Source organism: Nicotiana tomentosiformis, chromosome 2 (genome assembly GCF_000390325.3).
Source record: "Nicotiana tomentosiformis chromosome 2, ASM39032v3, whole genome shotgun sequence".
Lineage (NCBI taxonomy): Eukaryota > Viridiplantae > Streptophyta > Magnoliopsida > Solanales > Solanaceae > Nicotiana > Nicotiana tomentosiformis.
In genome coordinates, this window is record NC_090813.1 from 193,702,323 (window position 1) to 193,723,893 (window position 21,571).

A 21,571-nucleotide genomic window follows, 5' to 3' on the forward strand; every position below is an offset into this window, starting at 1 on the left:
ATGTATTAAATTGGAAATTATTGGCACTTATTAAATCCTCTATTTGTCATGCCTAGATCCTTGTTTGTTGAAATTATTTTTACATGATGATTTAGTGTGATTGCCACCTTGATTTTATGTGAAATATTATTTGTTGAGTTGTTTACTCCCGGATATAATTGTTAAAATTTTGTGCACACTATAGTCGAGCCATTGGCTCCTTATTATGGAAATTTATGTATTACAGAATTTTGTGATGAATTGTAATATTTGAGCACTTGAAGTGCAATCTGTGATAAATTGTAATAATTGAGCACTTGATGTGCAAATCTGTGATATGTTATAATATTTGAGCACTTGAGGTACAGTTATGAGATGTGATATTGGCACGTTATTTTGTTGGAAAGTTTTGTTCGGGTGTTTGCACGAGGTTTCTGCCGTGCTATTATTATTATTGATTTATGCACATGCGGCGTGACAAGGCGGGCTATATATATATATATATATATATATATATTTATGTGGAGGGGGTTTGCGTGTGTGGCGAGACAAGGCGGGCATTCACTTTACTATTGCACATGTGGCGAGACAAGGTGGGCTATATCGGGGATTAATTTGTGATGGCCTAGGGGCATTATTTTTGTTGCATATGTACTTTTGAACTACGAGGCGGTACCTCGGGAGTGCCCTTTGTTGATATTTTTCTATGGTTTCACTTGCCTTTGGTTATTTTATTTTTCCGTGATATGTAAATTCTTGTGTTCTTTTGTGATGTATTATTTGATTTTATTATGTGTTTGTATTCCTTGTGGTAATGTGTTAGCTTTGACTCTTGTACGAGACTCTGAGGATTTGTGGTTCTAGTCTTTATTAGTTTTCAAGGTTGAGTTATTATGAATAAAAGAAATTATTGTATACTTTAATTCTTATAGGTTTTACATCCAAATCAGCAACTATCGGGTGCTTCATTTTAATTGAAATGTTATTATCTTCATCCAAATGATTTCTAAAATAAATTCATTTCCTTGTTGATTTTCTTACTTGATTTAGTAAAAATTAAACTTACTTTATCGAAAATAAATTGATCGTGTGGATCTTATATACATTGATATTATTGGCACGTGAGTAGTCCGTGCAGTTGCGATAGAAATATGGTCACGAGGTGCCGTGAAAATATGAAAGAGGGTTGAGACCCGTATTTTAGGTTTATGAAATGAGGTGTCACGGGGTGACTTCTAAATTGAAGAATTATATTTTTAAGATATTTATTTAAAAGAGTTTTATATTTGAAAGATACTTATTTGAAGAAATATATTTGGAGGGTATTTATTTGAAGAAATTATATGTGAAAGACTTGTCTAATTGGTTATACTTGTGTTTCTCTTATTCGTCTGAGTAATAATTATGGTATTCTTGTTGTCTTACTGTTTATATCACTAGTTGATTATTGTTGCTATCACTGCTATTTGTTTTCGATTATTTTAGTATGACGCAGGTTAATTGACTAGTGAGTGTCTTAACTATACCTTGTCACTACTCCACTAGGGTTAGTCTTGATACTTACTGGGCACCGATGTGGTGTGCTCATGTGCAGATCCACGTATTTCAATGTCAGTTGATAATTAGCTAGCTGTGCGGATTGTTATTGCGGAGACTCAAGGTAAACCTGCTGATGCGTTCGCAGGCTTCGGAGTCACCTTCCTATTTTGTATTCACACTGTTTTACCTACTTCCAAACAGTTGTATTTAGAAATTTGTATCAAACTCTATAGGGCTTATGACTTGTACTACCGGATTTTGGAAATTGTAAAATTTTAAGAGATTTTTATTTAACTTGTTAGATGTTATTTAAATAATGTTGTTGTTTCAATTAATGTTAGGCTTACCTAGTTCCTAAGACTAGGTGCCATCACGATATCCAAACGAAGGGAAAATTGGGTCATGACAGAATCGCTCAAAACCGAGCTCTAGAACTCCAAAAAATGGTGAAAATGGCAAACCCTCGGAATAGAGTACTATTTATTCTGCCCAGGTCTTAAAGCATCACGAACGCGGAAGGGTGATCGCGTTCGCGAAGAAGAAAAGTGAAGGCTGCCAGAAGACCCTTCGCGAACGCGAGCAAAGGGACGCAAACGCGAAGAGAACACACGAACGCGAAGCATAAATGATCACCAGCGCTCAGGACCTGGTTTCTACTACGCGAACGCTGAAGGAAGGATGAGAACGCGAAGAAGGAAAAAAGAAGACCTTCGCGAACGCGAGAGCTTGAACACAAACGCGAAGAGGAAATATTTCATCCTCCAAAATAACACTACGCGAACGCGAGAACACGGACGCGAACGCGATGAAGGAAACCAAATGACAGAAAAAAGCAGTTCAAAATAGGAGGAAATGACCTGTGGCCCATCCGAAACACACCCGAGCCCTCCGGGACCCCATCTAAAGATACCAACAAGTTTCATAACTTAACACGGACTCGCTCGGGGTCTCAAATCACGTCAAACAATGTCAAAACTACGAATCGCATCAAGAATCGAACTTATGAACTTTCAAATCTTCCAACTTCTAAAACTCTTGCCGAAACATATCAAATCAACCCGGAATGATATCAAATTTTGCAGGCAAGTCCCAAATAACATAATGGAGTTGTTCCAACTCTCGGAATTGCATTCCAACCCCGATATCAAAAAGTCCACTTCCGGTCAAAATCTCCGAAAATTTGACTTTCACCATTTCAAGCCTAAATGAGCTACAGACCTCCAAAACACAATCCGGACACGCCCCTAAGTCCAAAATCACCCAACGGAGCTAACGGAATCGACGAAACTCCATTCGGGAGTTGTCTTCACACAGTTCCGACTACGGTCAAAATCCTAAGGCTTAAGCTTCCGTTTTAGGGACTAAGTGTCCCAAATCACTCTAAATCATCCGATAATTAAATTCAGCCACGCACGCAAGTCAATACACATAATACGAAGCTGCTCGGGGCCTTATGCCGTCGAACAAGATATAAATTCTCAAAATGACCGACCGAGTCGTTACTTCGTTCCCCTCTTAAACAAATGTTCGTCCTCGAACGTGCCAAGAATCACCTCGAGGTCTTCAAATCACTGAAAGCACATATCCAACATACACCCGTGGGTGACCTCATGTCACCCCAATCCACATAAACCTGGAGACACCATCTCAACTGTAATTCACCCTTTCTACCAACACTGATAAGCCTGAGAGTCGAAATTCTCACCTTTCATTCATCTCCAAAAGACCTAATTCTAAATCCATACCCGGTATCAGTCTCAACCAGCTGTAACAACCCATGCCTACACCCGCAAGGTACAACCACACAACGTGACACACCACGCATAGGCCCATAATAACATTTCTGATCACAATAGCTGCCCGTAATCAAAACCAGCACCGACAATTAGCCTCATATCCATTAGCAACTCGTTTCAAACCTCCACAATGCTGACAATGATGCAAGCAACACGAAGACCTCATAACTATACACCCGAATCAACAAGTCACAACTAATACCACCGGGCACACACACCGCAAGCTAAAACTCAAGAAACACAGAACGAAAAATGATTGAATATGTAAAGAGAAACACATAAGAGAAATATCAAACAATGCCCGACAGGCACAACTCTCTATGAGTACCATCCTACAAATCAATTTAAAAGGGAAAATTAAAGTATATGAAAAAATTACAAGGATCTCATCCTGATATAACCTCCACCGCGGCACGCAGCTCGGCTCAAACATATCAAATCACATAGAATCGCGAGGGTCTCACCCTCAACTCTGAATCACAAGTCGAATACACATCATACCAATTGAAATCTTCCACTAACTCAATTCTGCCAATAAAATCACAATACTTACTGAACTCTTACCCCGGTAGAGTATCCAATCACAAATCGTAACCAAATTACTCAGGAATCACATCAAACCTGCCATAATAGACAGCATGAATTCACTTCTATTCTCGAAACTTTCAATAATGAATTAAAACAATGATAGACACGGCTATCACTCATAGAATCTCCCAACAACGGCAAATACATAAACATAATACTAGGTCATGAACTCACCCATATGTGGGACAACAAATAGGGGACTCACCCCGATAAGCAGAACTGAAACAAAATACGAATGGTGCCCCTCTGTAACAAATCAAAAGCATACTTGTATGGCATCATCTGCGCAACGGCCTCAAGCCTACTATATGAAACACATCAACGGGCCGGGCTTTCCCCTCTTGGGCGTCCTCTACTCGCCCGAATACTCCGTTATGACATACTTGTCCGGAGTCTAGGACAATCTCTCACCCTGTGGCTGGTATCTCTACACTCGAAGCAACCTCTCTGCTGACGTGGTTGTGGGAACTGTGCGGTACGGGTACTCTGAGACCCATGAGCACCTAAAATACTATGCGAAGCCTGAAGTGCAAACTGAACTGGCTGACCCACAAAACCTCTACCATGTCATACCCTGCCTCCAAAATAAGGACAAGTAGATCTCTCCGGTCTACGAGGCCTCCTCGTCTCCTTATCCTCTCTCTCCTGACCTCGCATGTCCTCTCTCTCATGGCCCCGCCTGCCTCCTCTCTCCTGATCCCACATGCCCTCTACTCAACGAGCGATCCCTACCACCTGCTAAAACGAAACATCCGACTCTAACTCCCGAGCCATGCTGAACCGAATATCACGCCTGAGCCCCTCAATGAATCTACGGACACGCTCTCTAACTATAGGGACCAAAGCAGGTGCATGTCTGGCCAAATCACTGAATCTAACGGCATACTCTGACACTAACATAGTGCCCTGGCGCAGCTGCTCAAACTCCGCGCGCCATGCATCTCGAAAGGACTGAGGTACAAACTCTCTGAGGGACATCTCTGAAAACTGAACCCATGTAAGTGAAGCTGACTCGACCGGACTACAACAAATTGTTCAAAGGTGCGTCCTAACAATGAACTTATAAAAAATGAATATATGTATCATGATAATATTTTAAACACATCAATCAGCTAAAGCTAGCATCTATTAGAAACCTCATTTGTTATCCCCTTAGCTACATATAACTTTTCTGATACATGGCCGGTTTATGTCCATTCGCATCATCTCCTGATTTTGTAAGTGATACGTTTTTGTAAGCTTGACCTCCACATTAATTTAAGCCGCATGTAAGCTTTCCTTGTTCAAACCAGCAGAAACTTTTGAATGTTTCTGGACCTTAAGTTTCCCATTTGTATTTTATTTGTTCTCATCAGTAGCTTTGACTTCCCATACCTACAATTGAGACAAACAAAGATGCATCATTTGTTTTAGCCTACTAATAATGTAAAAAATTTATATCTCTATGTCAGCTCCAAATGTATAATGTCAGATGAATATTATGAAGTTGGAGGGATTCAAATACATGAAAGCACTAATTGTTGGGGCATATACCTAAGGGAGGAAATTCATTGCACCTTGGAAGAGTACGAAAATGATACGGTTAAGTGTTTCCAAAGCAGTAAAAGATGATCCTAAACAACGACCGTATATTGGTCGGAAAAATCTATTTTGCACCTTTGATGTCAGGTCACCATTCTTCACACAACAAAAAACTTATAAAAGAAAGAAATAATGTCAAATGTTTAGTTAGAAACATTATGGGATGCATTCCTTTGTTTATGGAGAAATAGAGAAAAGAGAGAAATATTAAATGTACCCATAGAAGCCAAATGATCCAGTTTGTAGACTGAACTTTACACCAGCTGTGCATCTCAAAGTGCACCACATTTACTCGACAAGATATACCAGTTTGAAGATCTATTTTCGCACCAAAATAGCAAGCTAAATTGCACCAGATCAATCCCTTTTATGCACCAGGATAAGGAGCTATATTGCACCAGATCAGTCCACAAATTACACCAGCACGGTGAATGTCTTGTGCATGCTGCCAACGTTTCTCTGAAACAAGATCTAAAATTTTTAAATGAAACAAGTAGCATACTGAACGATGACTGCATTTCAACTGAAGAGGATTACTAAAAGATCAAAAATTTGGTCAACAAAAGAGACAATATGATCATTAAATTGAATGTCACGACCCAAAATCTCACCTCAGGCGTCGTGATGGCACCTAGTCTCTAAGATTAAGTAAGCCGATTTCAATTGCATTCTAAGCCGTTTTTTTTTAAATCAAAATTAATAGCGGAAATAATTACAAATATTTACCTTCCCAAGACTGGTAATACAGAGTCACGAACACTAACTGAATACATAGAATGATCTCAAGAATCTAATACTCAATAATGTTTGATTAAAAATTAACAGTACAATAAAATGAAAAGACTCCAAGAGACTGCGACGACCAAGCGGCTCTATCTTGAATCCTTACAATCTCACTTTAACTCTGTCCAAGTCCGATATCTCCAATACCTGGCTCTGCACAAAAATATGCAGAAGTGTAGTATGAGTACACCATAGTCGGTATCCAGTAAGTATCAAAACTAACCTCAGTGAAGTAGTGACGAGGTACAGTCAAGACACTCACTAGTTTATTAACCCGTGCAATATAGTATATAAAATAATAGAAAACAAATAACAATAATGGAAACACTAATCAACCAGTAATCTACACAACAAGGCAACAAGAACACCATTAATATTGCTCAACAAATAATAAATACAAGTACACCCAATTAATTCAAGTCTTTCAAATATAAATCTTTCGCATATATACTTCTCAAATAATAATCTTTAGGATATAATACTATCCAATAAATATATTTTGAATATACTCCATTCAAATAAATATCTTTTAAATATAATTATTTCAAATAAATCTCTTTCAAATATAATTCTTTTAAATAAATATCTTTCGAATTTGATTCTTTCAAATAAATCCTTTTGAATAATAATCCTTCCAAATAAATATTTTGAATATAATTTTTTCAATTCGAAGTTACCATATGACACCTCATTTCAAAATCATAAAATACGGGTCTTAGCCCACTTTCATATTTTCACGGCACCTCGTGCCAAATTTTTATATCACAACTGCACGGACAACTCATTACAATTAATTGTATAACTTCATTACAATTCATCGCAAACAATTCCGGATAATAATACGTTGACTTAAAAATTTATTCCAAAAAGTCAACAAAAGTCAAAGCGGGGCCCGCCCCTCGGAACCCAACATAATTTTCATGAAATCCGAACACCCATTCCGATACGAGTTCAACCATACCAATTTTATCCAATTCCGATAACAACTCGACCTCCAAATCTTAAATTTTCGTTTTTGGAAGATTTTGCCAAAATCTTGATTTCTTCCATTAAAATCTGAATTAAGCAATAGAATATAATCATAGATTCATGAAATATAAACACTTTAGGATATAGGACACTTACCCAAGTCAAAGTCATGAAGAACTCCTTCAAAATCGCCCAAAAATAGAGTTCCAAAATCTCAATCGAAAATGACAAAGTGACTGATATTTGGTCCTTATGTTGCTGCCCAGTTTTGCACCTGCGAGCATTGTTCATGCTTCTGCGGGCACGGTTCACGCTTATGCGATCACTGTTCATGCTTCTGTGGAAAAAAAAAACAACAAGCTGCCCAGAAATTCCAGCAGCTTTGCTTCAAGTCCGAATTGATCCGTTAACCTTCCGAAATCCACCCGAGACCCTCGGAACCTCAACCAAATATACTAACACATCCCAAAATATAATACGAACTTAGTCGAGGCTTCAAACTATGTCAAAGAACGCCGAAATTACAAATCTCGCATCGAATCGAATTATGAGTTTTCAAATCTTCCAACTTCTATATTTTGCGTCAAAACGTATCACATCAATCCTGAATGACTTCAAATTTTGCACACAAGTCATAAATGACGAAATGGAGCTATTCAAATTTCCTGAATCGAAATCCGACCTCGTTATCAAAAATTTAACCTTCAATCGGACTTTCCAAAAATCTTCCATTTTCCAACTTTCGTCAAAATGCGTCGAATTGTCCTACGAACTTCCAAATCCAAATCTGAACATACGCCTAAGTCTGAAATCACCATACGAAGCTATTGACATCATAAAAATTCCATTCCAGGGTCGTTTGTTCAAAAGTCAACTTTCCGATCAACTCTTTCCATTTAAGCTTCTAAATAGGAATTGTTCTTTCAATTTAATTCTAAATCTTCCGAAAATCAAACTCGACCACACCCGCAGGTCATAATACATATTACGAAGCTTCTCGAGACCTTAAGTCACTGAACGGGGCGTAAATTCTTAAATCGACAAGTTGGCTCGTTACATTCTCCCCCTCTTACACATACGTTCGTCCTCGAACGTGCCAAGAATCTTTCTAATGACATTAAATTACTGAGTACATTATTTCACACATACTCACGGGTGATTATACGTCACCGAAAATTTAACAGGGGTCCGATAACATCATCTCAGTGGAGATTATTTCTTTTATTCACACTTATGAGCCTTTAAGCCAATTCCTTAACACTCCCAATAAATTTCGAATTCATGATATCAACACACGGTATTAGTCTCAATCGGCTGTAGCAATTCGTGTCTATGAACACGACATACATATGTCCACAAGCGAAGCATAATAAGAGGACTCACCTCAATATTCATAACCGAATCAAATTAAGGGAAAATATCCTTTTATAACAAATCGGGATCATACCTGTAACGACCCCATCTGGTGTAGTGGCCCCCGTCACACCATAGCAAATATATCAACAAGCTGGGCCTCCCCCTCTAGGGCGTCCTCTACCCGCCTGTCCTCCACCCCTAACTAGCTGTGCACATGGGGTAGTAATTGCATTGGGGCCCATAGCCTGGGTGTTCTAATGAAATCCACCTCTCCTAAGTCTGGGGCAATCTCTCATAATGTGCCTAGTATAACCATACACATAACAACCCCTCTGAGGTCGCGGTTGCTCGTACTGAGTCTGTGCCAGATAACTAGAATAACCACTGTAAGAATCTCATATCGGTGGTACACTATAAGAACTTACTGGAGCACCTCGAGTAATCTGATGTGCGGTATGAGCTGGCCGACTACTAGAGCCTCCGCCATAATGGGTCATAGCCGATGGAGTAATCCACTGAACTCTCCAGAGCTTCGAGACCTTTTGGCCTCTTTATACTCCCTTTCCTCACCTAGAACACCCTCAATCCTCCTCGCAATCTCCACTACTTGCTAAAATGGAGTATCAGTTTGCAACTCTCGAGCCATGCATATTTTAAGATCATAATTGAGCCCCTCAATGAATCTACGAACCCGCTCTCTGACTGTAGGAACCAAGATAGGTGCATGACGGGCTAACTCACTGAACCTGATAGCATATTCTGACACTGTCATAGTGCCCTGACGCAACTGTTCAAACTCTATGCGACACGCATCTCGGAGAATCTAGGGAACAAACTCTTTCAAAAATATTTCTAAAAATTGAGCTCAAGTTGGTGATGTTGCATCGGCTGGTCTACCTTCTTCATAAACTTGCCACCAGTGATACGCTGCGCCTGACAACTGAAATGTAGTAAAGGCAACTCCGCTCACTTCCGCAATACCCATGGTGGGAGAATACGGTGACAATTTTCTAAAAATCCTTGGACATCCTCTGTAGCTGTGCCACTGAAAGTAGGTGGACATACCTCTTAAACCTCTTAAATCTCTTTTGTTCTACTTCTGATGCCCCTAGCCTGACCTCAGGCTGAACCAGAATAACAGGTTGTACCGGTACTACACCCGGAACCTGACTAATGTGAACTCGCTGCTCTAGAATACAAGCGGTAGGAGTCTAAACTCCTCCCCCAACTTGTGAAATATTTGGTGAAACAGAGATCAATCTCGCCTGAGTCAATGTACCAAACATGTTTAGGAACTGTACTAAAGTCTCCTGAAGTCCAGGGGTAACAATAGGTGTCTCTGGTGCCTGTCCCCCAATTGGAGCAACTGGCGGCTCCTCAACTACTGCTCTGACAAGTGCTCCAGTCGCGGCATGTGCCCTTCCTCGAGCTCTACCTCAGCCTCTACCTCGACCCCGACCTCTTGCAACCCTAGCAGTATGTGCGGATGCATGCTCAGCTAACCCGGTAGCACGTGTCCTCACCGTCTGTGAGAGAATAGAGATACAAAGGCTCAAATTCCACAATCAACAAATCCGCACGACATGAATGAAAGAAGTGGAAATTTCCTAACAGTTATGTAGCCTCTCGAAGATAAGTACAGATGTCTCCATATCGATCCGCAAGACTCTACTAGACTCATTTATGACTCGTAGAACCTATAAACCTAGAGCTATAATACTAACTTGTCACGACCCAAAATCCCACCTCAGGCGTCGTGATGGCACCTAGTCTCTAAGACTAGGTAAGCCTATTTCAATTATATTTCAAGCCTTTTTTTTTAAATCAAAACTAACAGCGGAAATAATTACAAATATAACAACCTTCCCAAGACTGGTAATACAGAGTCACGAACACTAACTAAATACATAGAATGATCTCAAAGATCGAATACTCAATACTGTTTGATTAAAAATTAACATGACAATAAAATGAAAATACTCCAAGGGACTGCGACGACCAAGCGGCTCTATCTTAAATCCTTACGATTCCGCTTTAACTCTGTCTAAGTCTGATATCTCCAATACCTGGCTCTGCACAAAAATGTGCACAAGTATAGTATGAGTACACCATAGTCGGTACCCAGTAAGTATCAAAACTAACTCAGTGGAGTAGTGACGAGGTACAGTCAAAACACTCACTAGTCTATTAACCTGTGCAATATAATATACAAAATAATAGGAAACAAATAACAATAAAGGCAACACTAATCAACCAGTAATCTGCACAACATGGCAACAAGAACATCATTAATATTGCTCAACAAATAATAAATACAAGTACACCCAATTAATTCAAGTCTTTCAAATATAAATGTTTCGCCTATATACTTCTCAAATAATAATCTTTAGGATATAATACTATCCAATAAATATATTTCGAATATACTCCCGTCAAATAAATATCTCTCAAATATAATTATTTCAAATATAATTCCTTCAAATAAATATCTTTCGAATTTGAGTCTTTCAAATAGATCCTATTGAATAATAATCCTTGCAAATAAATATTTTGAAAATAATTCTTTCAATTCGAAGTCACCATGTGACACCTCATTTCAAAATCATAAAATACGGGTCTCAACCCACTTTCATATTTCCACGGCACCTCGTGCCAAATTTCTCTATCACAACCGCACGGACAACTCACGTGCCAATATCATCATCATTTAGCCATGACCTCGTGCCCTCATTTCATATCACAAATGCACGGACAATTCACGTGTCAATATTATCATTATTTACTCACAGCACCTCGTGCCCACATTTCATATCATAATCTGCCTGGCAATGGTCACAGACCCCCAATTGCAACATAAATCAGACTATTACCAATTTACCAACAACAAGACCAATTGCACAAGATATAAAAATAAACACAAGGAAAATCACAACATCACATAAAAATCACCAACGCAATAACTCCACATCATCACATATCATCCCTGACAATAGTCACCCTTACCTCTCCTATAGCCACCCTTGTAACTCCTATAATAGCCTCTTATCCCTCCGCCTTGACAATATCAATAGTGTAACAACTCGGCCCGTCGTTTTGAGAATTTAAGCTCCGTTCGGTGGCATAAGGTCTTGAACAACTTCATATTATGTGTATTGACTTGCGTGCGTGGTTAAATTCAGTTATCGGATGATCCGAAGTGATTTGGGACACTTAGTCCCTAAAACGGAAGCTTAAGTCTTAGGATTTTGACCATAGTCGGAACTGTGTGAAGATGACTCCGGAATGGAGTTTTGTTGGTTCCGTTAGCTTTGTTGGGTGATTTTGGACTTAGAAGCGTGTCCGAACTGTGAATTTGAGGTTTGTAGCTGATTTAGGCTTGAAATGACAAAAGTCGAATTTTTGGAGATGTGGACCGAAAGTGGACTTTTTGATATTGGGCTCGGAATGCGATTCCGGGAGTTGGAATAGCTCCGTTATGTTATTTGGGACTTGCCTGCAAAATTTGACGTCATTCCGGGTTGATTTGATAGGTTTTGGCGCGAGTTTTAGGAGCTAGAAGATTTGAAAGTTCATAAGTTCGATTTATTGTGCGATTCGTAGTTTCGGCGTTGTTTGATATGATTTGAGATCTCGAGCGAGTTCGTGTTAGGTTATGAAACTTGTTTGTGTGTTTAGACGGGATCCCGGGGGCCTCGGGTGTGTTTTGGATGGGCTACGGGCCAATTTCTTCTATTTTTTTACTACTGGTTTCTGCCATCTGGTTTCCTTAATCGCGTTCACGTCACTTCTTCTGCGTTCGCGTAGTGCAATTTGGGAGAATGAATTATTGTTCTTCGTGTTCGCGTGGTTTCATTCGCGATCGCAAAGGTCTGCTTTCCCCTTCTTCGCGTTCGTATCCCCTCCATCGCGTTCGCATAGTAGAAACCTGGCCTTGAGCACTTGTACTCGCTACTCTTTGCGTTCGCATGACCTTGTTCGCGGTCGCCGAAGTCTGTCTACTCCTTCTACGGGATCGCATCTTCTACTTCGCGATCGTGAAGTGTGACTTTGGGCAGTAGATAATTCCTTCACTACGTGATCGCATAAGCCCTTCCGCGATCGCGTAGCACATTTTGTACAGTAACCATTTTCCTTCTACGCGATCGCATCATTTCTTCCGCGATGGCGATGTACAAATACCTGGGCAGGCAGAATATATTCTCAAATTGAGGGTTAGACCATTTTCATCATATTTTGAGTTGTAGAGCTCGATTTTGAACAATTCTTTGTGAGTTTTTCAAGCAAATCGACTAGGTAAGTGTTCTTCACCTAGAATTTAATATATTCCATAATTTTATCTTTGTTTTTATCATTTAATTTGTGTTTTGAGTTGAGGAAAATGTTGGTTTTTGAAGAAAATTTCCAAAATGAAAAACCACGATTTGAGGGACGAAATGGTATCGGAATTTGATGATTTTAGTATGGTTAGACTTATGAGTGAATGCGTGTTCGTATTTTGTGACTTTTACCCGATTCTGAGACATGGGCCCGGGTCAACTTTTTAGGGCGGATTTCAAAATTTTTGTTAAAATATTGATTTCATTAATTAGATTAGTCTATTATGGTTGTATTCATGACATGCAATTGTGTTTGGTTAGATTTGGACCGTTTAGAGTCAGATAATTGAGAAAAGGGCATTCTTACGAACTGATTGAGCTTCGTTCGAGGTAAGTATCCTGCCTAACCTTGTGTGGGGGATTTTCTCCTTAGAATTTGAGTCCTCTATGTTGACTGTAATCTATGTACGCGAGGTGACGAGTGCGTGCTCGGACTTATTTGTAAAAAGTTGGCCTTTTAGGATTCTTGGGTCCTTATATTCACCGAATATGAAGTTGTTCTTGATATGATTAAGTTCTTATTTACTAGTTTCACCTTTACATGCTTTAATTAGAATTAATTGCTTTAAGATTCACTTTTATTTGACTTAACTGAAGACTTTACCTCTTCTATTGTCATGCTATCTTTTCATATCTGCTTATCTTTATTTAGAATTATTATTATCTCATCCTATAATAGTTTAGTCTTAATTGAGGTTATGATTATCCTTACGCTGCTTATCCTTGATTGAATTGTTGAATATACTTCATAATTTCTCAACCTTAAAAGAAGTTTAGATATCTTATATCTTAGCCGACTTATTTTATTTGGAATTATTTGACTCGTGTTAGCTTCCCTGTTGTTGAAATGTATAGTGGGATCGTTGCTACATATTAGTCTTTCTCTTGTTGAGTTGTTCTCTTTACGCCTAGCATTCTTTACTGTGGTTATTCCTTGTGAATTGGCTCTACCATTTCTTGTGATTTAAAGTTCTTGAGTTGATTTACTTGTCGTACTTTGTATTATTGTCATTGTTGTTGTTGTACTTGTTGTGGTGATGCACAAGGTTTCTGCCGTGCGGTTGTTATTATTATGATGCATGAGATTTCTACCGTGCGGTTGTTGTTATGGGATTGTACGAGATTTCTACCGTACTATTGTTACTATTGATATTTGCACATGCGGCGTGACAAGGCGGGATATATATATATATATATATATATATATATATATATATATATATATATATATGGGTTGCGCATGTGGCGAGACAAGGTGAGAACATTATTCTGCATGGTTGGCGAGACAAGGCGGGCATTTATATTACTATTGCACACGTGGCGAGACAAGGTGGGTTGTGTCAGGGATTGATTTGTGATAATTTATGGCCTGGAGGCATTCTTGTTAAAATTTGTGTAGTGGTATACGTACCTGTGTGAGCTTTATCTTGTGAAAACTGTGAGAAAATATTCTACGTGATGTTCGTTCTTCTTTTTCCTTATGCTTATTTGCTGATATGGACTATGTTAGGACATTTGCACAAGCATACACGTAGTTAAACACTCTTATCGGAGAAGAAGTGTTCTTGATATTGTTGAGCATAGATGCTCACCCTTGTTTAGTTGCTTTCTATGCGAGAATGGCTCTATTGGTACATGAGTCGTCAGTGCAGTTATGAGATGTTATGAGGGCACAGGATGCCAAGTGTTAGGGTTCAGGAATTGAGACCCGTGAGTTGTGATTTGCCCGAGGTTCGATACCTCGTGGAGTTGTTGACTAAAAACGGGGTTGTAGTTGCTGAGTTATTACTTGTCCTTGTTGTATTTGTGATTCCGGATTTAGGTTGTATTCCATTCACTCTTATGTGTCATTTTCATGATATTCCGCTGATACTTGTTGTTTCCCTCCTTATTGTCATTTCTGTACTGTGAGCCATATTGCATAGTCTTTATGTAGACATCATTCTTCTGTTGTTCATGTACTTATACATGTTTAGTTTATTAAATCAGTGGGTGTTCTTGATTGTTCCTCATCACTACTCTACCAAGGTTAGTCTTGATACTTACTGGGCACCGCTGTGGTGTGCTCATTCTACACTTCTGCACATTTTTGTGCAGATCCAGGTACTTGTTCATTAGCTAGCTGTGTGGACTGTTGCTGTGGAGACTCAAGGTAAACCTGTTGTTGCATTCGCAGGCTTCGGAGTCACCTTCAAGTTTCGTTTTGCACTGTTTATTCCTATTTCTGGACAGTTGTATTAAGAGGCTTTCTAGCAAACACTCTGTAGAGCTTATGACTTGTACTACCGATTTTGGAAATTGAAGAGATTCTATTTAAATAATGTTGTTGTTTCAATTATTGTTAGGTTTACCTAGTCCCTAAGACTAGGTATCATCACGATATTGGGTCATGACAAATAACCACCCTTATAGCTCCTATAGCCATCATTATCTCTCTTATAGCCACCCTTATCACTCCGCCCAGATAATATCCCAACACAAATAACAACGATGAAATGTCACCCTTATACCCACATAATATCAACAGTGGAATGACACCCTTATATTCTCAAAATAATAACTCAAATAAAATAACAATTTACACGGAATATTATCACGGGAACGTAACAAAACAAAACCAATTAACATCACAAATTGCCCAACGGCCACAACCAAATTCCAAAGATATAACAGAATCAATTAATTTCACAACAAATAGCCTAAGACTCCACACAATACGTATAAAATCTCGAATCAACAACAGAGATGGAAAAATAACTCAGCATAGGACAACACCCTTTTTTTATACAAATGTTTCGTAAATATACTAATACATTTCTTAAGCTTATTTAATTAATTATTTGAAGAGAAAAAATCCATAATGAAATTAAATTTCAAGAAATATCAAATCATCAAACTCGCGGAATTCACATTAATATACAAGTAAAATCCACATCAAACTGTCATTTAAAAACAAATTTAACAAACACGAATTGAGGCATGGCAAATAGATGATTTAATAAATGCCAATAATTATCCAATTTACTGCACAATATGCCTAAGACTTTAACCCACTATATTTTGCACATATAAGCCCGAGTACGTACTCGTCACCTCGCGTACACGGCTTTTCATATTTCACAAATGGCACATAAGACTCGATGCCTAATGGGTAATTCCTCACTCGAGGTTAGGTAAGATATTTACCTTTTTTAAGTTATGCTGATATTCCAAAATCACCTTCTTGCTTGAATTGACCTCCGGACCGCTCAAATCTATCCAAATTAATTGTATAGCTTTATTAAAATTCATTGAAAATAATTCCGGATAATAATACATCGACTTAAAAATTTATTCCAAAAAGTCAACAAAAGTCAACGCGGGGCCCGCCCCTCGGAACCCGACATAATTTTCATAAAATCCGAACACCCATTCCGACCAAACTAATTTTATCCAAATCCTATAACAACTCGACCTCCAAATCTTAAATTTTTGTTTTTGAAAGATTTTGCCAAAATCTCGATTTCTTCCATTAAAATACGAATTAAGCGATGAATATAATCATAAATTCATGAAATATAAATACTTTAGGATATAGGACAATTACCCAAGTCAAAGTCGTGAAGAACTCCTCCAAATTCGCCCAAAAACCGAGCTCCAAAATCTCAATCGAAAATGACAAAGTGACTAATTTTTGGTCCTTATGTTGCTGCCCAGTTTTGCACCTGCGGGCACTGTTCACGCTTCTGCGAGCACTGTTCACGCTTCTGTGAGCATTGTTCACGCTTCTGCGGACACTGTTCATGCTTCTGCGGGCACTGTTCACGCTTCTGCAGGTACTGTTCACGCTTCTGCGGGCACTGTTCATGCTTCGGTGAACAAAAAAATAACAAGCTGCCCAAAAATTCCAGCAACTTTTCTTCAAGTCCGAATTGATCCGTTAACCTTCCGAAATCCACCCGAAACCCTCGGAACCTCAACAAAATATACCAACACGTCCCAAAATACAATACGAACTTAGTCGAGGCTTCAAACCATGTCAAACAACGTCGAAATTACGAATCGCACATCGAATCAAATTATGAGTTTTCAAATCTTCCAACTTCTATATTTTGCGCCGAAACATATCAAATCAATCCGAAATGACTTCAAATTTTGCACACAAATCATAAATGACAAAATGGAGCTACTCAAATTTCCGGAATCGAAATCCGACCTCGTTATAAAAAAAATTAACCTTCGGTCAGACTTTCCAAAAATCTTCCATTTTCCAGCTTTCGCCAAAATACGTCGAATTGTCCTACGGACTTCCAAATCCAAATCCGAACATAGGCCTAAGTCCGAAATTACCATACGAAGCTATTGACATCATAAAAATTTCATTCCAAGGGCGTTTGTTCAAAAGTCAATTCTCCGGTCAACTCTTTCCATTTAAGCTTCTAAATAGGAATTGTTCTTTCAATTTAATTCTAAATCTTCCGAAAATCAAACTCGACCACACCCGCGGGTCATAATACATATTACGAAACTGCTCAAGACCTTAAGTCACTGAACGAGGCGTAAATTCTTAAATCGACAAATCGGGTCGTTACATTGAAGCACCCAGGATCGAGTGTCAATGGCATCAACCGTTCTGTGTTTTAAGTAGTTCTGCACATTTATTATCAGCAGACAGAGTCTATTGCCACGACCTTAACAGTCAAAGGGATATTTAATTGAGAAAGCTTCCTCAAAAAGCATCAAGCATATTGAAACACACTACTCTTAGACCACAAAGTTAAATAGAACATGATAAATAAAGAGTTATAAAGACCTTAACATAATTGAAATAAACAGAAAATGATAAATGGAAAAAGAACCCAAAGAGTGACAAAACTATTTTTCATCATGTCCACAAATTAAGATAACAATTAATGACATAGTGGAGTGGAAGAAACACACAACTCTTAGACCACAAAGTTAAATGTATGTTTTACCTTCTTTTACAATGCTATTAAATAGAGACAAAATAATAAAAATTATTACGAGATACTGAACTAGCCAGAGCATGACTCAACAAAGCAAAGCAAGACTATACTAAAGACAAAGGAAATAGTGCAAATAAAGGAACTAAGATAACTTATATGAGAACAACAAGACAAAGAGGTTAATCATCTATAATACTAACATAATGTAGTTTCTCTTTCTTTTTTTGAGAATTGTAAAAACACAAAGTAGTTAATTGATCAGTTATCAAATCAACCCAAAAAGTATATTTAATTTTTATACCTGGATGGTATGCTTATGTGCCTAAAGATCTCTGTACTTCTTGGTCAGACCACGGCCAATGATGTATACCTGTTATAAAAAAATAAAACAATCAAAACTGGTTTAAAGCTTCAGGTTCATGCCACCAGAATTGTTTCTCCATTAGATTTGTAAACTCATCTCTAACATAAATTCTAAGCGGACTTGTGTAGTCTTGAAATATTCGAGTTCTTCAATGAAAAACAGAAGCTTTTAGTTCTACTCAAGTCAATCAAGTTGAGTTCCACTAAAGAAATGTGGTTTAGCTAAATTCGTGAGTTTCACAACATTTTATCATTTAAGTGGACATTTCAAATATCCTCGGCAATCCCTAACTCTTCCTTCATTATCTAGAACAGGCAAAAGAAAATTAAAGAAATATAAACAAATGCATTGTCAAAAATATAAATATATTAAAATGTAGGTGAATATCTTAGACAATAAAGCAGTATAAAAAATTCTAATAGAATGATTTCAAACCTCTTATGTGAAACCCACAACAAATCTATCCATACACAGATACATTAAAAGATCTACAAGTCGTCTAACCCATGTTTTCCCCAAATTAAGAAGAAAGACACAGTATTCAGTGAAAAATCCATTTACTCTACATTCAGAAGCAAATTTAAATAATGAAATTTCTTCAATTAAATGCAAATACCAAATAAAAGTAGCGAATGCCTAGATAAATCGAGTACTGACTTGAACAAACTCTATATTGGTTTCAAAAAAATCGATAAAAATCGAATGCCGAACCTTTCTTGTTGTCTGGAGAAGCTGAGTGAAGTAAATCAGATCTTCTTCTGAAGATCGTCGCCGACTGGGTGCCATCGACAATCCCATCTTTTGAAAAATCGAGTGAAAGAAAAAAATTTCTTCGTGGGTTTCAAGCCCTAGACCTAGAGTGAGGGGGAAGCTATGGAAAATTTTAGAGGGAATAGTTTAAGTTAGAAATTTTAGAGGGAATAGTTTTAAGTGGGAAAGTTTTGTATGAATTTCGTAAATATTTTAGACCACGTTTGGACGGTGTTGCTTTTAAATATACAAAAAGTAATGCTAGTAAAGTGTAGCTTCATATGTGGATAGCGTTCTCAAAAGATTTTACATTAGGCAACTCATACAGTGTGTGGTCTTTGTACATAAAGAGCACGTTTTACGAGTGTTACCTAAAATGCGTTGCAAAAAGCTCTTAATAAATTCCACCCTTATAAAAGCGTGCCTATAGTTATTTTTGGCAATATTTTTCAAGCGTCATCTATAAAAAGTGTTGCCTTAGGCCAATTTTCTTGTAGTATCAAATGTCCAAATAATACAACTTTGAAGGTAGAATCTTTCTACTTTTAGTATAATATGATATGATATTTTTTAAAAAAGTGGTTAATGACTTGAAGAGCTCGACAATGAGTCTTGTCCAACGGACTCAGGATTACAGTTGTTTAAGAATTTTCTATTTTCTCGAATGTCCAATTAATACAACAATAACATATCCAGTATTATCTCACATCGTGGGGTCTGGGGAGGGTAGTGTGTACGCAGAACTTACCCCTACCTTGTGAGGATAGAGAGGTTGTTTCCAATAGACTCTTGGCTCAGAAAAGCATAAGCACCACATTAATGAAAATATAGACATAAAGGGACAGTACCATAAAGCCATATAAAAGCAGAATAAAAACAACAAGATAGTAAGGTGATCAACAATGAAAGCAAACAACGGTTAGTCATAAAAACCTACTACCAACAAAAAGCGAGACTGCATGCCAATACTACTGTTATGAATACTCTACCACCCTAATCATCAACCTCCATACTTTCCTATCAAGGGTCATGTCCTCGGTCAGTTGAAGTTGCGCCATATCTTGCCTAATCACCTCTCCCACCTCTTCTTTAGCCTATCTCTACCTCTCTGTAGGCCATCCAATGTCAACCTCTCACATCTCCTCACCGGGGCGTCTGTGCTTCTCCTCCTCACATGACCAAATCACCTAAGCTGCGCTTCTCGCATCTTGTCCTCAATAGGGGCCACACCCACCTTATCGCGAATAACCTCATTTTTTATCTTATCTAACTTGGTGTGCCCGCACATCCATCTCAACATCCTTATCTCTACTACCTTCATCTTCTGGACATGAGCGATCTTCACTGGCCAACACTCAGCCCCATACAACATCGTTGGTTTGACCACCACTCTATAGAACTTAGCCTTAAGTTTCGGTGGCACCTTCTTGTCACACAAACAACGGAAGCGAATCTCCATTTCATCCATCCTGCCCCAATACGAATGTCCAAATAATGTCAGAAAAATCATCTGGGAAGCTGAAAGGATAAATTGTTCTGTGGTCGCCACTAACAATGAGGAACGTCGCCAAGTTAGCATGGTAGGACTGTTAGGGATATAGTAGATATGCCCTAGATCTAATCTCATATTTGATGATTTGAACATATTTTTGTGAACGTTATTTCATATAAAAAATATATGGCATTTGATATTCTTTTATCATTATTATTAATTGCTTGATTAATTTGATAAGGTTCTTGATTAAATTTTGAGACTTGTCATGATATAGATCATGATAATGAGAGTAAAGTTTCTTTTAATTTAATCTAAATTTGTTCTTGATCGTAGGATTATTAATTTGGATATTACTAATCCGGTTAGATCAATATTTATGTGATCGTCTTTATAAGATAAAGATTAGTTGATCTCATTACCTAAATCACATAGATAGATGATGCATATGGAGATATGATCATTGAACTCACTCATTGGATAATTCCTAATGGTTAGAATTACCATAAACTGTCAATAGGATAATCTCTTGAAGAATGTGATGTGAAAGTTTCCTTTGACCTGAGATCATGTCACGACCCAAAATTTCCATCTTCGGGACTGTGATGGTGCCTAACATTTCACTTGCTAGGCAAGCTAATGTTAGAATAATTTTAACCATTTTTTAACAGTTTAATTTAATTAATAATAAAGAAACTAATAACTGGAATAAAATCTGAAATAAAGTGAGTAAACCATAATAATAGCGATATCTAAATACCATTTCATAACTGGTGTCACAAGTGCATGAGCTACTAGAATAATACAAATAAGGGTCTGAATAAAAATAAAGTTGTCTAACAAAAATACACGGCTAAAATAAAGTAGATGGGGACTTCAGAGCTGCGAATGCCGTGCAGCTATACCTCAAGTCTCCTGCGAATAGCTGAATTCGAGCAAATCTACTATACGCCACTAGGACAAACTCCGGTATCTGCACAAAAAGTGCAGAGTGTAGTATGAGTACAACCGACCCCATGTATACAGTAAGTGCCGAGCCTAACCTCACCGAA

At 38.0% G+C, this 21,571-nt stretch overlaps 1 long non-coding RNA gene across 2 annotated transcripts; it reads right to left on the reverse strand.

The window, feature by feature from the left end:
• Positions 1-6,146: 6,146 nt before the first annotated feature.
• LOC104086032 (uncharacterized) lies at positions 6,147-19,230 on the reverse strand. Of its 2 annotated transcripts, none has more exons than XR_684007.2 (3): positions 18,989-19,230; positions 18,215-18,283; positions 6,147-6,419 (listed from the first exon to the last, which is right to left on the reverse strand). It is a non-coding gene; the product is annotated as an uncharacterized lncRNA (long non-coding RNA). The 2 variants fall into 2 exon arrangements; XR_684006.3 differs by lacking the exon at positions 6,147-6,419 and adding an exon at positions 10,471-10,663 and having other exon boundaries at positions 18,989-19,229.
• Positions 19,231-21,571: the final 2,341 nt, after the last annotated feature.